The sequence below is a fragment of the Oncorhynchus mykiss genome, chromosome 19, assembly GCF_057628025.1.
Source record: "Oncorhynchus mykiss isolate SJ-2025 chromosome 19, ASM5762802v1, whole genome shotgun sequence".
Classification (NCBI taxonomy): domain Eukaryota; kingdom Metazoa; phylum Chordata; class Actinopteri; order Salmoniformes; family Salmonidae; genus Oncorhynchus; species Oncorhynchus mykiss.
Window position 1 is genome coordinate 56,717,330 of NC_143040.1, and position 14,837 is coordinate 56,732,166.

Genomic DNA, 14,837 nt, shown 5'->3' on the forward strand with positions numbered 1-14,837 from the left:
AAAGTATGCAAGTACTCCGATACATTTCCCCTAACACATTCGTTACTCGCAAAAAAATAAAAATCAATCTGAGGCTGGGAGAAAAATACGAATCATTCATGTTGGATGAAAGCAACATCGGCGAGTCGGTACACTCATGGGGGAAATTGTTTTGCAAGGCAGTAGGCGACGACATGCAGAGTTGATTCAATCCTCACCAGTTTGGGCAAATCCAAGGGTCCTAACGTGTAAACCCCACCCATCGGGAGCCTGTTCACGTTACTTGCCAACCCAGAACAGCCATCCACTCAGCAGCACTTTGCCTAAGTATGTCCGAAATCGCACAATTTTTAAATATGTTTTTATTTCACCTTTATTTAACCAGGTAGACTAGTTGAGAACAAGTTATCATTTACAACTGCGACCTGGCCAAGATAAAGCATAGCAATTCGACAAATACAACAACACAGAGTTACACAATCATGTCCGACATCGCTTTACCACTACTGACTGCAGAAGCACCAGCGCTGTGCTTACCACCTACTCAACTTAGTATCTACAGTCGATGCCCTGAAGCAACATCCACTGAGGCTTACAAAAAAGTGTCCCATTTAACATTTGGCCAGTGCCAAGCACTTTGGAACAAATGCGGAAGATACACACTTGCAGCCAAAACGGTTGAAGATGCTTGCAACCTCCAGCTGCTGCACCCAAATGCTACGAGGTGGAACTCCTGGTTCATGGCTGTAGAAAGACTCCTGAGGATCGACAAAGGAGAGGCGGCCATCAGAGTTCCCTGCACAGACTTTGAGGTTCCAATGTAAGTAAGGGTGATGTATTTTGTCATAATTTAATGTTGTCTAAATCTGTTGCAGTGTTTTCTGACCTTTTTGCTTGGGGACTAATAACTATTTCACATGTTGTAGCCACACACTAAATTGATCCATTTAGTAAACTACACATCCAGCCATTGATTACTGCAGTTAAATCAGGTGAAATTGTTAGTAGTCCCCTTTGTATAGGGTTAGGAAGCAGAGTAGTAGTATTATTATCTATTTTTTACAGGTTCAATCCAGCTGCACTCATCCTTCCTCACAGAGTATGTTTCTACCATGAGCCCAGTTGCAAATGCCATCAACATCCTGCAGGCTGAAATCAATGTCCAGATGTGGTGGCTACTTCCTACTATCAACCTGCTGATCACAAAAATTGACCGAATCAAGTTGTCTCTGAAGTACTGTAAGCCTCTGGTGGATGTGCTACAACTGGGACTGAAGAAGCGCTTCAGCCACATATTTGACGACCCTGAGCTGATCGAATCAAATCCAATTTATTTATATAGCCCTTTGTACATCAGCTGATATGTCAAAATGCTGTACAGAAACTCAGCCTAAACCCCCAAACAGCAAGCAATGCAGGTGTAGAACAACGGTGGCTAGGAAAAACTCCCTAGAAAGGCCAAAACCTAGGAAGAAACCTAGAGAGGAACCAGGCTATGAGGGGTGGCCAGTCCTCTTCTGGCTGTGCTGGGTGGAGATTATAACAGAACATGGCCAAGATGTTCAAATGTTCATAAATGACCAGCATGGTCAAATAATAACAATCACAGTAGTTGTCGAGGGTGTAGCAAGTCAGCACGTCAGGAGTAAATGTCAGTTGGCTTTTCATAGCCGATCATTAAGAGTATCTCTACCACTCCTGCTGTCTCTAGAGAGTTGAAAACAGCAGGTCTGGGACAGGTAGCACATCCGGTGAACAGGTTAGGATTCCATAGCCGCAGGCAGAACAGTTGAAACTGGAGCAGCAGCACGGCCAGGTGGACTGGGGACAGCAAGGAGTCATCATGCCAGGTAGTCCTGAGGCATGGTCCTAGGGCTCAAGTCCTCCGAGAGAGAGAATTAGAGAGAGCATACTTAAATTCACACAGGACACCGGATAAGACAGAAGAAGTACTCCAGATATAACAAACTGACCCTAGCCCCCGACACATAAACTACTGCAGCATAAATACTGGAGACTGAGACAGGAGGGGTCAGGAGACACTGTGGGCCCCATCCGATGATTCCACCGGACAGGGCCAAACAGGAAGGATATAACCCCACCCACTTTGCCAAAGCACAGCCCCCACACCACTAGAGGGATATCTTCAACCACCAACTTACCATCCTGAGACCAGGCTGAGTATAGCCCACAAAGATCTCCGCCACGGCACAACCCAAGGGGGGGGTGCCAACCCAGACAGGAAGATCACATCAGTGACTCAACCCAGCTGATCACAGCTGCAATCCTTATCCCCAAATTCAAAACAACGTGAACGAAGGATGACGCCACCATCAGAATGGGTAAGACAACATGGTTAATTAGCAGCATTTTATTATTCATAAACAGATGTGTGTTGTGTACATTTTGACACTTCATAGATTTGAGAACCACCCATTTAAACTACAATCCTGACTTTGTGGTTCAGCCCTGTTGCTGGGTTTATATAGATGGGGGATAGGGATGGATTCATGTAGACTCATATCTACATGATTTCTATTGTCATCTTCCTTGTATTTCAGGAATGGACAACATCAAGGACCACCTGGAAGAATCCTTGCTGCAGCTAGGTGATGGCACCAGTTCATCAGATGAGGACTTCTTCTCTCCTGAGTGGCGCAGCGGTCTAAGGCACTGCATCTCGGTGCTAGAAGTGTCACTACAGACCCTGGTTCGATTCCAGGCTGTATCACAACCGGCAGTGATTGATTGTCCGGGTTAGGGTTTGGTCGGTGTAGGCCGTCATTGTAAATAAGAATTTGTTCTTAACGGACTTGCCTTGCCTAAAATAAATTAAGACATCTCAAGCACAAGAAAGCTCCAAACAGCTGGACGGATACCTGGCCTGTTCAACTGATCATATGGAGTTGCTCAAGTCCTTCCCGGCAGTCTGTAAGCCGTCTCTGAGGCTAAACACACCCTTACCTGCATCAACTGGCTTTGAAAGGCTGTTCAGCATTGCAGGACTTGTTTTCAGCCCCAGGAGAGCAAGGGTAGATTCCATAAACTTTGAAAACCAGCTTTTACTGAAGATGAACCATAAATCCTTCAACTTCAAATAATGACAGCTTAATGCTAGCAAGGACACGGATGCCTTATGCGTGTTGTTCATTTATTTAAAAACTTCACCAGTTATAGATGTCCTTGTTACAAAGGCATGACCTGACACACTGATTTCTAATACAGTTCCATCCGTGGTGATGTCCTTACTGCTATAGTGAGGTTGTGTGTAGTTCTGTACATGTACTTTTTTATTTTATGTATGGGGTCTATTATAGCATGTTTTTTCTAAAGCAAAGTGACTGTGATTGTAAGCTTACGTTTACTGGCTATATTCCTTCATAAAGGCATCATTCTATTTTGTCTGTAAGATATATTTTGAAGTGTTGCCTATTTGAGAATCCTCATAATTTAAAAAAATCTGAGCTCTTCTTGCATCCGTAAAAGCTCAAACCAAATAAAAGGTCTGGCTGTTTTGCTTTACGGCTGTTACGTTTCATTCTTAAACTTTTTATACTTAAAGCAACTGATATTAAATATACTTGAGACTTTTACTCAAGTAGTATTCTAATGGGTGACTTTTACTTGAGTAATTTTCAAGTAAGGTGTCTTTACTTTTTTGGTGTAAAGCTCATTCCTTCAACGATAAACGTGAATCCGACCATCACTTCTGGTGAGACAAAACCATGACTCGTCAGCGAAGAGCACTTTTTGCCAGTCCTGTCTGGTCCAGCGACGGTGGGTTTGTGCCCATAGGTGACGTTGTTGCCGGTGATGTCTGGTGAGGACCTGCCTAACAACAGGCCTACAAGCCCTCAGTCCAGTCTCTCTCAGCCTATTGCAGTCTGAGCACTGATGGAGGGATTGTAAGTTCCTGGTGTCACTCAGGCAGTTGTTGTTGCCATCCTGTACCTGTCCCTCAGGTGTGATGTTCGCATGTACTGATCCTGTGCAGGTGTTGTTACACGTTGTCTGCCACTGCGAGGACGTTGTCTGCCTCAGCTGTCCGTCCTGTCTCCCTGTAGTTCTGTCTTTGTCGTCTCCCAGTACGGACTTTGCAATTTATTGCCCTGGCCACATCTGCAGTCCTCATGCCTCCTTGCAGCATAACTAAGACACGTTCACGCAGATGAGCAGGAACCCTGGGCCTCTTTCTTTTGGTGTTTTTCAGAGTCAGTAGAAAGGCCTCTTTAGTGTCCTAAGTTTTCATAACTGTGACCTTAATTGCTGTTAGTGTCTTAACGACATTTATTAATTGTTTATGGTTCATTGAACGAGCATGGGAAACAGTGTTTAAACCCTTTACAATGAAGATCTGTGACGTTATTTGGATTTTTACGAATAATCTTTGAAAGACAGGGTCCTGAAAAGGGGACATTTATTTTTTTGCTGAGTTTATGTTATAGCAATCTGGTGTCAGACGGCACAGTCGATGACAGCGCACACAATCATTGCAGGGGAGGGAATGCTTTCAAGACAACTGGGAAGTCAAGAAGAAACTAGGTCAATTCATAAGGTCGGAAAGTCGTTCTAGAAACAGTTCTTAGAAACATGACAGTGTTTCGGACATTCAAAACCCATTTTCTCAGTCTGAGCTTGTTTTTTCAGAGTTCCCAGTTGTCTTGAATGCTCTTAAGTCAGAGATTTCCAAGTTCCCAGTTGGCATATGACCTAGTCTAACCCTACCTCATTGGTGTCAGGTGATGGAGACTGGAGGGGAAAAATGTGTTCATTTTGGACCATTCTTTGGACAAAACACTTCACTAGAGATTTTAGATTTCATTAGAATAAATCCCTCCATTTATACTTGGGTGCATTTGTAAATTCACTCTTGCAATTTGCAACAAAAAAAAACATTTCTGCCACCTTTCCCTGTTGGTGAATTGTGCAGAACCTACACCCATTTACAGATGCCAACTACCATTAGTGCTTATTAATGAAGGTGTCTTCTTCCTGGGGACTTTTGCTAAGAGCCCCTATGCTTGCTCTAAACATTGACAAGCTTCACTTGCGGTATGGTTTTGGAAACATAAAGAACTCATCTTGCATATCAGCAATAAATAATTTTCAACCGAAAGAAGTTTAAATGACTAAACACCTTAATTAATAGGGTTAGTGTTCCCACAAGGCCTTATCTAAAATGTTACAGGGCTTGTTTACGGAAGACAGACGACCACCTGGGATAATTAGCTATCTAGCGTGCTGCGAACACCTGTGTGTAAGCGTAACTGGGGAGGAATTGTAGTTCATCAACGTGGAGGCCCACAGCGTATGGATCTGTGCAAATCTGCTACAGTAAGTATCTTTATTTTAAATAATCTTCCTCTCTGATGTTAAAAATATGGATAGCCGTGGCTAAAGCTAACCGCTGAAAACCCTACGTAGAGAAGGGTTTTTGAGAGCTATGCTGAACCCTACCGCAGCCTGATATTGGACAATTTCTTCAAGGTCTACAGCGGTTTACATTCATTGTTATATCTGACTTCTTCTAATCTAATTTCATGGATAACCATGCGCTACCCTTGTCTTGGTGTGTGTAGTGTAAATGTAGGCCTATGTAACTTTTATTTGCTGTCTCCAGCCAAACTTTGGGGCTCCTCTACAAAGGACAAATTGGAGGTGACATCCAGACAGACCACAGGTAAACATGGAAAATGTTCCCTTCATTCCTTTGTCTGGTTCCCAAATAGCACCCTATTTCCTTTATAGTGCACTACTTTTGACCAGGGCCCTGTCAAAAGTATTGCACTATATAGGGAATAGGGGTGCCATTTTGGACAAATGTGTTTATCAATTATGACATAACATGTGGAACGGTTACAGATGAAACGGTTGAGCCAACGTGCGCTAATGTGAATAGCATTACGTTGTAAGTAACAGCAAACTTTCCAGGACATAGACATGTCTTGTATGGGCAGAAAGCGTACATTCTTGTTAATCTAACTGCACTCTCCAGTTTACAGTAGCTTTCACAGTGAAACAAATACGATGCTATTGTTTGAGGAGAGTGCACAACAACAACAACTTCACTGCAACTGGTTCGATACATTCACCTCTGAAGGTAAATAAAGTACTTACATTCAGTAATCTTGTTCTGATTTGTCATCCTGAGAGTCCCAGAGATTCAAATGTAGGAACTGGGTTCTACAGTTTGAACCCCTGCTGTCTCTGGCTCCACACCACCCCTCCTGGTCATCTAGATGTGTGAAAGTTAGTTTATAAGCTAATGAGCCATCATGTAAGACATTCCTGGGAGTGTGTTAACTTACATTTTGTATTACCGTATCATTTTTGTATATTCTCTATAGTTATGTACTTAAATGTATCAATTGACCAATTCGGCACATTTTGGCAGACTTGATACAAAATATTGTCCTGTATTGCAACGCTTCACTTGATCACTTTGCAAACACACTTATTCCATCTGGTGGCCAAAATCTAAATTGCGCCTAAACTGCAATATTATTTTTTGACCTTTCTCTTGCATTTCAAAGATGGGAGAAAAAAACAATAATTGAAAAAGCATGTTTTTTTGTTTGTATTATCTTTTACCAGATCTAATGTGTTAAATTATCCTTCATTAATTTCACATTCCCACACACTTCAAAGTGTTTCCTTTCAAATGGTATCAAGAATATGCATATTCTTGCTTCAGCTCCTGAGCTAAAGGTAGTTAGATTTGGGTATGTCATTTTAGGGGAAAATTTGAAAAAAAGGATCCGATCCTAAAGAGGATTTATTAAGAACGATAAGAACTTCTTTAGAGGGTATGAGTGGTGGCTGATGAGAGAAGCCAAGAAATTGAATCACAACATCACGCTCCTAACTGAGCCGAATTACACATGATCTCTTTGTGGAGCTGGTGCTTAAGTGTTAAGTTGACTCATCTCACTTGGCAAAAACTGGTTGAATCAAAGTTGTTTTCATGTCATTTCTACCCCCAAAATCTGTGATGACATTCAATCAACATTGAATCAACTGACTGGATTTGCAAAAAGTATCAACATTTCGTATGTTTTGCACCTAAATCCAATAACATGGTGAATGTTATGTTTTGTTGATTTCACATTGAATTTACGTTAGCTCAACCAAATGTAAATCAAAACTAGACAAACTGACGTCAGTGCCTAGTGAGATGATGTATACTGTTCAGAAGGTTAAATAGAGCTGAAATTGGAAGTATACATACAGTACACTTACATTGGAGTCATTAAAACTCATTTTTCAGCCACTCCACAAATTTCTTGTTATTTAACAAACTATAGTTTTGGCAAGTCTGTTAGGACATCTACTTTGTGCATGACACAAGTACTTTTTCCAACAATTGTTTATAGACAGATTATTTAACTTATAATTCGCTGTATCACAATTCCAGTGGGTCAGAAGTTTACATACACTAAGTTAACTGTGCCGTTAAACAGCTTGGAAAATTCCAGAAAATTATGTCATGGCTTTAGAAGCTTCTGATAGGCTAATTGACATTATTTGAGTCAATTGGTGGTGTACCTGTGGGATGTATTTCAAGGCCTACCTTCAAACTCAGTGCCTCTTGCTTGACATCATGGGAAAATCAAAAGAAATCAGCCAAGACCTCAGAAAAAAAATTGTACATCTCCACAAGTCTGGATCATCCTTCAGGCATTTCCAAATGCCAGAATGTACCACGTCATCTATACAAACAATAGTACGCAAGTATAAACACCATGGGACCACGCAGCCGCCATACCGCTCAGGAAGGAGATGCGTTCTGTCTCCTAGAGATCAACATTCTTTGGTGCGTAAAGTTCAAATCAATCCCAGAACAACAGCAAAGGACCTTATGAAGATGTTGGAGGAAACGCGTGCAAAAGTATCTATATCCACAGTAAAACGAGTCCTATATCGACATCACCTGAAAGGCCGCTCAGCAAGGAAGAAACCACTGCTCCAAAACCGCCATAAAAAAGCCAGACTATGGTTTGCAACTGCACATGGGGACAAAGATCGACAATGAGCCCAAGCATACTTCCAAAGTTGTAGCAAAATGGCTTAAGGACAACAAAGTCAAGGTATTGGAGTGGCCATCACAAAGCCCTGACCTCAATCCTATAGAAAATGTATGGCCAGAACTGAAAAGGTGTGTGTGAGCAAGGAGGCCTACAAACCTGACTCAGTTACACCTGCTCTGTCAGGAGGAATGGGCAAAAATTCACCCAACTTATTGTGGGAAGCTTGTGGAAGGCTACCCAAAACATTTGACCCAAGTTAAACAATTTAAAGGCCATACTACCAAATAATAATTGAGTGTATGTAAACTTCTGACCCACTGTGAATGTGATGAAAGAAATAAAAGCTGAAATAAATAATTATCTACTATTATTCTGACATTTCACATTCTTAAAATAAAGTGGTGATCCTAACTGACCTAAAACAGGGAATTTTTACTAGGATTAAATGTCACGAATTGTGAAAACTGAGTTTAAATGTAGTTGGCTAAGGTGTATGTAAACTTCCGACTTTAACTGTACATTTGATATGAATGCTCCCTAGCTCAGTTAGCGTCTGTGATTACACAGATAGCTGTACATTTTTTAATTTGTGGTGCAACTCATTCAAAATGGATTCTCTCAGCTTAAGGCAGTCCAAAATAAATAAGTACTCTGTTTTGACCTCTTAGGAAATAGTTCAGAGGCCATTGACAGGGGTTTCTCTGCTGATGTGTACGTCTACCTTTTGGAGGGTTGTGGGAAACAGGGTTTCCATGTCTTACACTCTTGTTGAGTGGCGTGTGTAACTCTGGGTGAATGGGGTCAGTGAGCCTTGTGTTGCTGCCCTCATCTTGAAGCAATTTCAGTTGAGCTGATAGCCAAGAGCTCCTCAGCCCAAGGATAGGAGGGGAGGCTCAGGCTACTGCTTACCAGTAGCGATTAGATGATTGAGTTACAATGAGCCTGTCGTGATTGCAAACTCAGCCAACGATCTTGCCGATGAGCATAATTTTGGAACCATCAGACATTTGAGACCCCAATGCACAGTACTGTATTTTATTCTGTTCTATTATACTGTATTCTGTTATACTCTACTGTATTTTATTCTGTTCTATTATACTGTATTCTGTTATACTCTACTGTATTTTATTCTGTTCTATTATACTGTATTCTGTTATACTCTACTGTATTTTATTCTGTTCTATTATACTGTATTCTGTTATACTCTACTGTATTTTATTCTGTTCTATTATACTGTATTCTGTTATGCTCTACTGTATTTTATTCTGTTCTATTATACTGTATTCTGTTATACTCTACTGTATTCTATTCTGTTCTATTATACTGTATTCTGTTATACTCTACTGTATTTGATTCTGTTCTATTATACTGTGTTCTGTTATACTCTACTGTATTTGATTCTGTTCTATTATACTGTATTCTGTTATACTCTACTGTATTTGATTCTGTTCTATTATACTGTATTCTGTTATACTCTACTGTATTTTATTCTGTTCTATTATACTGTATTCTGTTATACTCTACTGTATTTGATTCTGTTCTATTATACTGTATTCTGTTCTATTATACTGTTCTATTCTACTATATTCTATTCTGTTCTACTCTATTATACTGTATTCTATTATACTGTGTTCTGTTCTATTTTACTGTATTCTATTTTACCCCATGTTCACTGTAACTTGGGACGCAAAAGAGTGGCCAAATATGATTGTTACGTTTCATGTAACCATGCACTACTAAAAGGCATTGTTGAATACTCGATTCTAATTGGCTTGAATGGCTTTCTAGAGTGTACATTATACAGTACATGTGGTTATGCTTTGATCAAGTGTGACAGATTCACTCTACAGAGCGTGTCTCAGGTAAACTTACGGTCTTGCGCTTCTTTCTGCTCAACTGGTATCTTCACTCGTGACTGGATAGGCCTTTTGGATACAGCCTAGGTTACTTTTTCATTTGAATGTTTTAGTTTGGAATGCTCAGTTAAAACAACCAACGTTTGTGACAAATCAAGAGACTTAAGTTGAATGAAATTGCAGCTTTATTCTGACCTGGACAGATGGTCTCGCACCACGAGAATAGACATTTACACAGACACTGACGCATGGAATGTGTCTCAGTCCATCAGCATTTGCTCATTGACTGAACATTCCAAATTACCATGGCAATTATGCATCACAATAGTAATTCTCATTCTATGCTTTCCAGGCCCAACATTGACAGTAAAGTAGCCTGGGGGCTACACTTCTGATGGGTCTAACAATTGTATTAGGCTACTTTATCTAAAAGTGAGAGTGTAAACCCCAGCTGTTGTTATTCTTTCCCCAGGGAAGGACCATCCACCATATGGGAATCATTATATGGCCAATGGAAATGAATGTGAACGACCAACAATGAAGCATGGTTTGACTGTTTTACTGTTCAATAGTCATGGTGTGCTGAATGTTTCAATGCTGAACAACCATAAATCCTAGGAGTACCGAAAATTGGAACCGAGCATTGAAAAATGTCCTTTCATAACTCAGCCCCCTGGCCTTGGAATTCCCTCAAAGCCAACCTAAAATTCCAGGACCTGGTGTCCCTGGAGGAGTTCAAAGGACAAATAGATGAACAGGTTGTTGAGACATGTAGTTTTTAGTTGTCACTAGTTTGCTTTGTCTTATGTAAGGATGCATGTTTTATTTCACACACATGGTAGGCTGCAAAATAAGAATTTATTCTTGACTGACTTGCCTAGTTAAATAAAATAAAACATCCACAGTTTTTTTGCTGTTGTATTTGTGCTGTTGTCTGTGTTGTCCGTTTTGTCTTACATAGTTTTTAGTTTTTTAAATCCCAGCCCCAATCCCCACAGGAGGCTATTTGCCTCATCACAGGCCATCATTGTAAATAAGAATTTGTTAATTGACTAGCCTGGTTAAATAAAATCCTCCCAACGGCCAGCGTCCCTGCACAGAGGGAGGGGATCCTCCCAACGGCCAGCGTCCCTGCACAGAGTGAGGGGATCCTCCCAACGGCCAGCATCCCTGCACAGAGTGAGGGGATCCTCCCAACGGCCAGCGTCCCTGCACAGAGTGAGGGGATCCTCCCAACGGCCAGCGTCCCTGCACAGAGTGAGGGGATCCTCCCAACGGCCAGCGTCCCTGCACAGAGTGAGGGGATCCTCCCAACGGCCAGCGTCCCTGCACAGAGTGAGGGGATCCTCCCAACGGCCAGCGTCCCTGCACAGAATGAGGGGATCCTCCCAACGGCCAGCGTCCCTGCACAGAGTGAGGGGATCCTCCCAACGGCCAGCGTCCCTGCACAGAGTGAGGGGATCCTCCCAACGGCCAGCGTCCCTGCACAGAGTGAGGGGATCCTCCCAACGGCCAGCGTCCCTGCACAGAGTGAGGGGATCCTCCCAACGGCCAGCGTCCCTGCACAGAGGGAGGGGATCCTCCCAACGGCCAGCGTCCCTGCACAGAGTGAGGGGATCCTCCCAACGGTCAGCGTCCCTGCACAGAGGGAGGGGATCCTCCCAACGGCCAGCGTCCCTGCACAGAGTGAGGGGATCCTCCCAACGGCCAGCGTCCCTGCACAGAGTGAGGGGATCCTCCCAACGGCCAGCGTCCCTGCACAGAGTGAGGGGATCCTCCCAACGGCCAGCGTCCCTGCACAGAGTGAGGGGATCCTCCCAACGGCCAGCGTCCCTGCACAGAGTGAGGGGATCCTCCCAACGGCCAGCGTCCCTGCACAGAGTGAGGGGATCCTCCCAACGGCCAGCGTCCCTGCACAGAGTGAGGGGATCCTCCCAACGGCCAGCGTCCCTGCACAGAGTGAGGGGATCCTCCCAACGGCCAGCGTCCCTGCACAGAGTGAGGGGATCCTCCCAACGGCCAGCGTCCCTGCACAGAATGAGGGGATCCTCCCAACGGCCAGCGTCCCTGCACAGAGTGAGGGGATCCTCCCCAACGGCCAGCGTCTCTGCACAGAGTGAGGGGATCCTCCCAACGGCCAGCGTCCCTGCACAGAGTGAGGGGATCCTCCCAACGGCCAGCGTCTCTGCACAGAGTGAGGGGATCCTCCCAACGGCCAGCGTCCCTGCACAGAGTGAGGGGATCCTCCCAACGGCCAGCGTCCCTGCACAGAGTGAGGGGATCCTTCCCAACGGCCAGCGTCTCTGCACAGAGTGAGGGGATCCTCCCCACAGCCAGCGTCCCTGTGAAGAATGGAAACAATCCTCCACAACCACCTCCCATCATCCCCATGGTGGCACCAGAGGCCAACCCTCAGAGCCAGACTTGCAGTTGCCCGGTGTCTCAGCCATAGATGCCTGCTGGCTCAGCTGGGTCTTTGGGATTGGAAAGGTTAATGAGGTTCATCTACCTGAGGATAGAGGCAAATCTGTCTGGAAGCTGTTATTTATACTATTTATATAAACAATTGAGTGGATTAATATTTTTATATGCGGCTTGATTCACATTGTTCTTGTCTTCTTCCTTAGATTGACTGGGATCCAAAACTGAGCCCGTGTCTGAGGTATACACTTAAATTCAATTAAACTTAAAGCAGTGAATGACTGTTGTATTTCAACTGTGAGAATGGTACTAAGAATTTAAAAACAAGCTTGCACCACCACCTCCACCGATGCGGACGTATGGATATCAGGGTTCCCCTGATAGTCTCCCCAAAGGAATGAATCCTTACTATATGAAAGGTGAAAAATGCTTTATCTCCAAGACTGTACCAAGGCTGCATATCTGAACCCTGCTGGCACTTGCTATAGCTTACAATATGGCAATTAAGGTCAAAGTGATTAAACTGCTAAGTACTTTTTGTGGGATAGGAAAAAAAACAGGATTAATATGTAGAAGATGTGCTCACCAAGGGATGTAGGAGGCTTGGCTTTACCAGATGTTAAATTGTCCAATTTACCATTTGAAATGGCTAAATTGGTGAAGCATTGGGGCAAAATGGGTGCTGGCTTGGATTGGATAACAATAGAACGGGAACTAAGTTATCCTTCCACCCCTGTTGATACTCTGTTACATAGTCTTACAGGGGAGAGGTCTGTTGATACTCTGTCACATAGTCTTACAGGGGAGAGGTCTGTTGATACTCTGTTACATAGTCTTACAGGGGAGAGGTCTGTTGATACTCTGTTACATAGTCTTACAGGGGAGAGGTCTGTTGATACTCTGTTACACAGTCTTACAGGGGAGAGGTCTGTTGATGCTCTGTCACATAGTCCTACAGGGCAGAGGTCTGTTGATACTCTGTTACATAGTCTTACAGGAGAGAGGTCTGTTGATACTCTGTTACATAGTCTTACAGGGGAGAGGTCTGTTGATACTCTGTCACATAGTCTTACAGGGGAGAGGTCTGTTGATACTCTGTTACAGTCTTACAGGGGAGAGGTCTGTTGATACTCTGTTACAGTCTTACAGGGGAGAGGTCTGTTGATACTCTGTTACATAGTCTTACAGGGGAGAGGTCTGTTGATACTCTGTCACATAGTCTTACAGGGCAGAGGTCTGTTGATACTCTGTTACATAGTCTTACAGGTCAGAGGTCTGTTGATACTCTGTTTTGTTATACTCAAAAGAGGTGTGGAGACCAGGACACAAGAAATGTGGATTTTCACATCTAAAACAAGGACACTCATTGTGGTACAATCCTAGGCTACAGATAGGAAAGAAGTCTGTGTACTGGAAACAATGGCTATTGAAAGGAATTCATACTATAGGTGATCTGTACAATGAAGTTTTAATGTCATACTCATATGCTACAAAAATATGTGGGAGACAAGGGACATTTCTGGAAATATTTATTAACCGGCTGTCAACAAAATCCAGCAAAGAACCCAATAGCTGAGTATTTGGAAAACCCCAAACGATAAGCAGTCATTTTTTACTCAATATTTAGTCATCTGCAGAGTAAAGACTGTAAAAACCTCAGAACAATATGGCAAATTGAGGATGATACCTGGTTGAAGATCTTGTCCAGGGGGAAACTTACTTAATATAAGATACAACATCGGTTTTATTGGACCCCAACAAGGCTTCATCAGATGTGGATGACCAACAGTTCTCTGTGTTGGAAATGCCAAAATGACACTGGGACATTTGTACACGCAATATGGTAATGTACATTACAGCTACCTTTCTGGAAGGATGTTTTGAAATGTCTGGAGGAATGGTTGGGCTTAACAATTCCAGTTTCACCGAGAATATGTCTTGGGCGATAAAACAGAGTTACCTAATGTAACAAAGTAGGAATTTGCACTGATGACTGTTGGTATGGTTACAGCAGCTAGAGTAATCCTTATAATTTAGAAGGGTCATTCCACTCCTACTCTGAAACAGTGAATATAGTCAATGTTGGAGGTACAGTTGAAGTCGGAAGTTTACATACACCTTAGCCAAATACATTTAAATGCCGTTTTTCACAATTCCTGACATTTAATCCTAGTAAAAAATCCTAGTAAAAAATCCCAGTCTTAGGTCAGTTAGGATCACCATTTTATTTTAAGAATGTGAAATGTCAGAATAATAGTAGAGAGAATGATTTCTTTCAGCTTTTATTTCTTTCATCACATTCCCAGTGGGTCAGAAGTTTAAATACACTCAATTAGTATTTGGTAGCATTGCCTTTAAATTGTTTAACTTGGGTCAAACGTTGTGGGTAGCCTTCCACAAGCTTCCCTCAATAAGTTGGGTGAATTTTGGCCCATTCCTCCTGACAAAGCTGGGGTAACTGAGTCAGGTTTGTTGGCCTCCTTGCTCACGCGCTTTTTCAGTTCTGCCCACAAATCTTCTATACGATTGATGTCAGGGCTTTGTAATGGCCACT

General features: G+C 42.8%; 1 long non-coding RNA gene and 1 pseudogene across 1 annotated transcript; both read left to right on the top strand.

Moving 5' to 3' along the window:
- The first annotated feature begins 41 nt into the window (after window positions 1–41).
- Window positions 42–3,501, top strand: LOC149975247 (uncharacterized). Its single transcript, XR_016489024.1, has 3 exons — window positions 42–799; window positions 1,045–2,321; window positions 2,541–3,501. It is a non-coding gene; the product is annotated as an uncharacterized LOC149975247 (long non-coding RNA).
- A 7,011-nt stretch (window positions 3,502–10,512) lies between these two features.
- Window positions 10,513–12,314, top strand: LOC149975248 (uncharacterized; annotated as a pseudogene).
- Window positions 12,315–14,837: the final 2,523 nt, after the last annotated feature.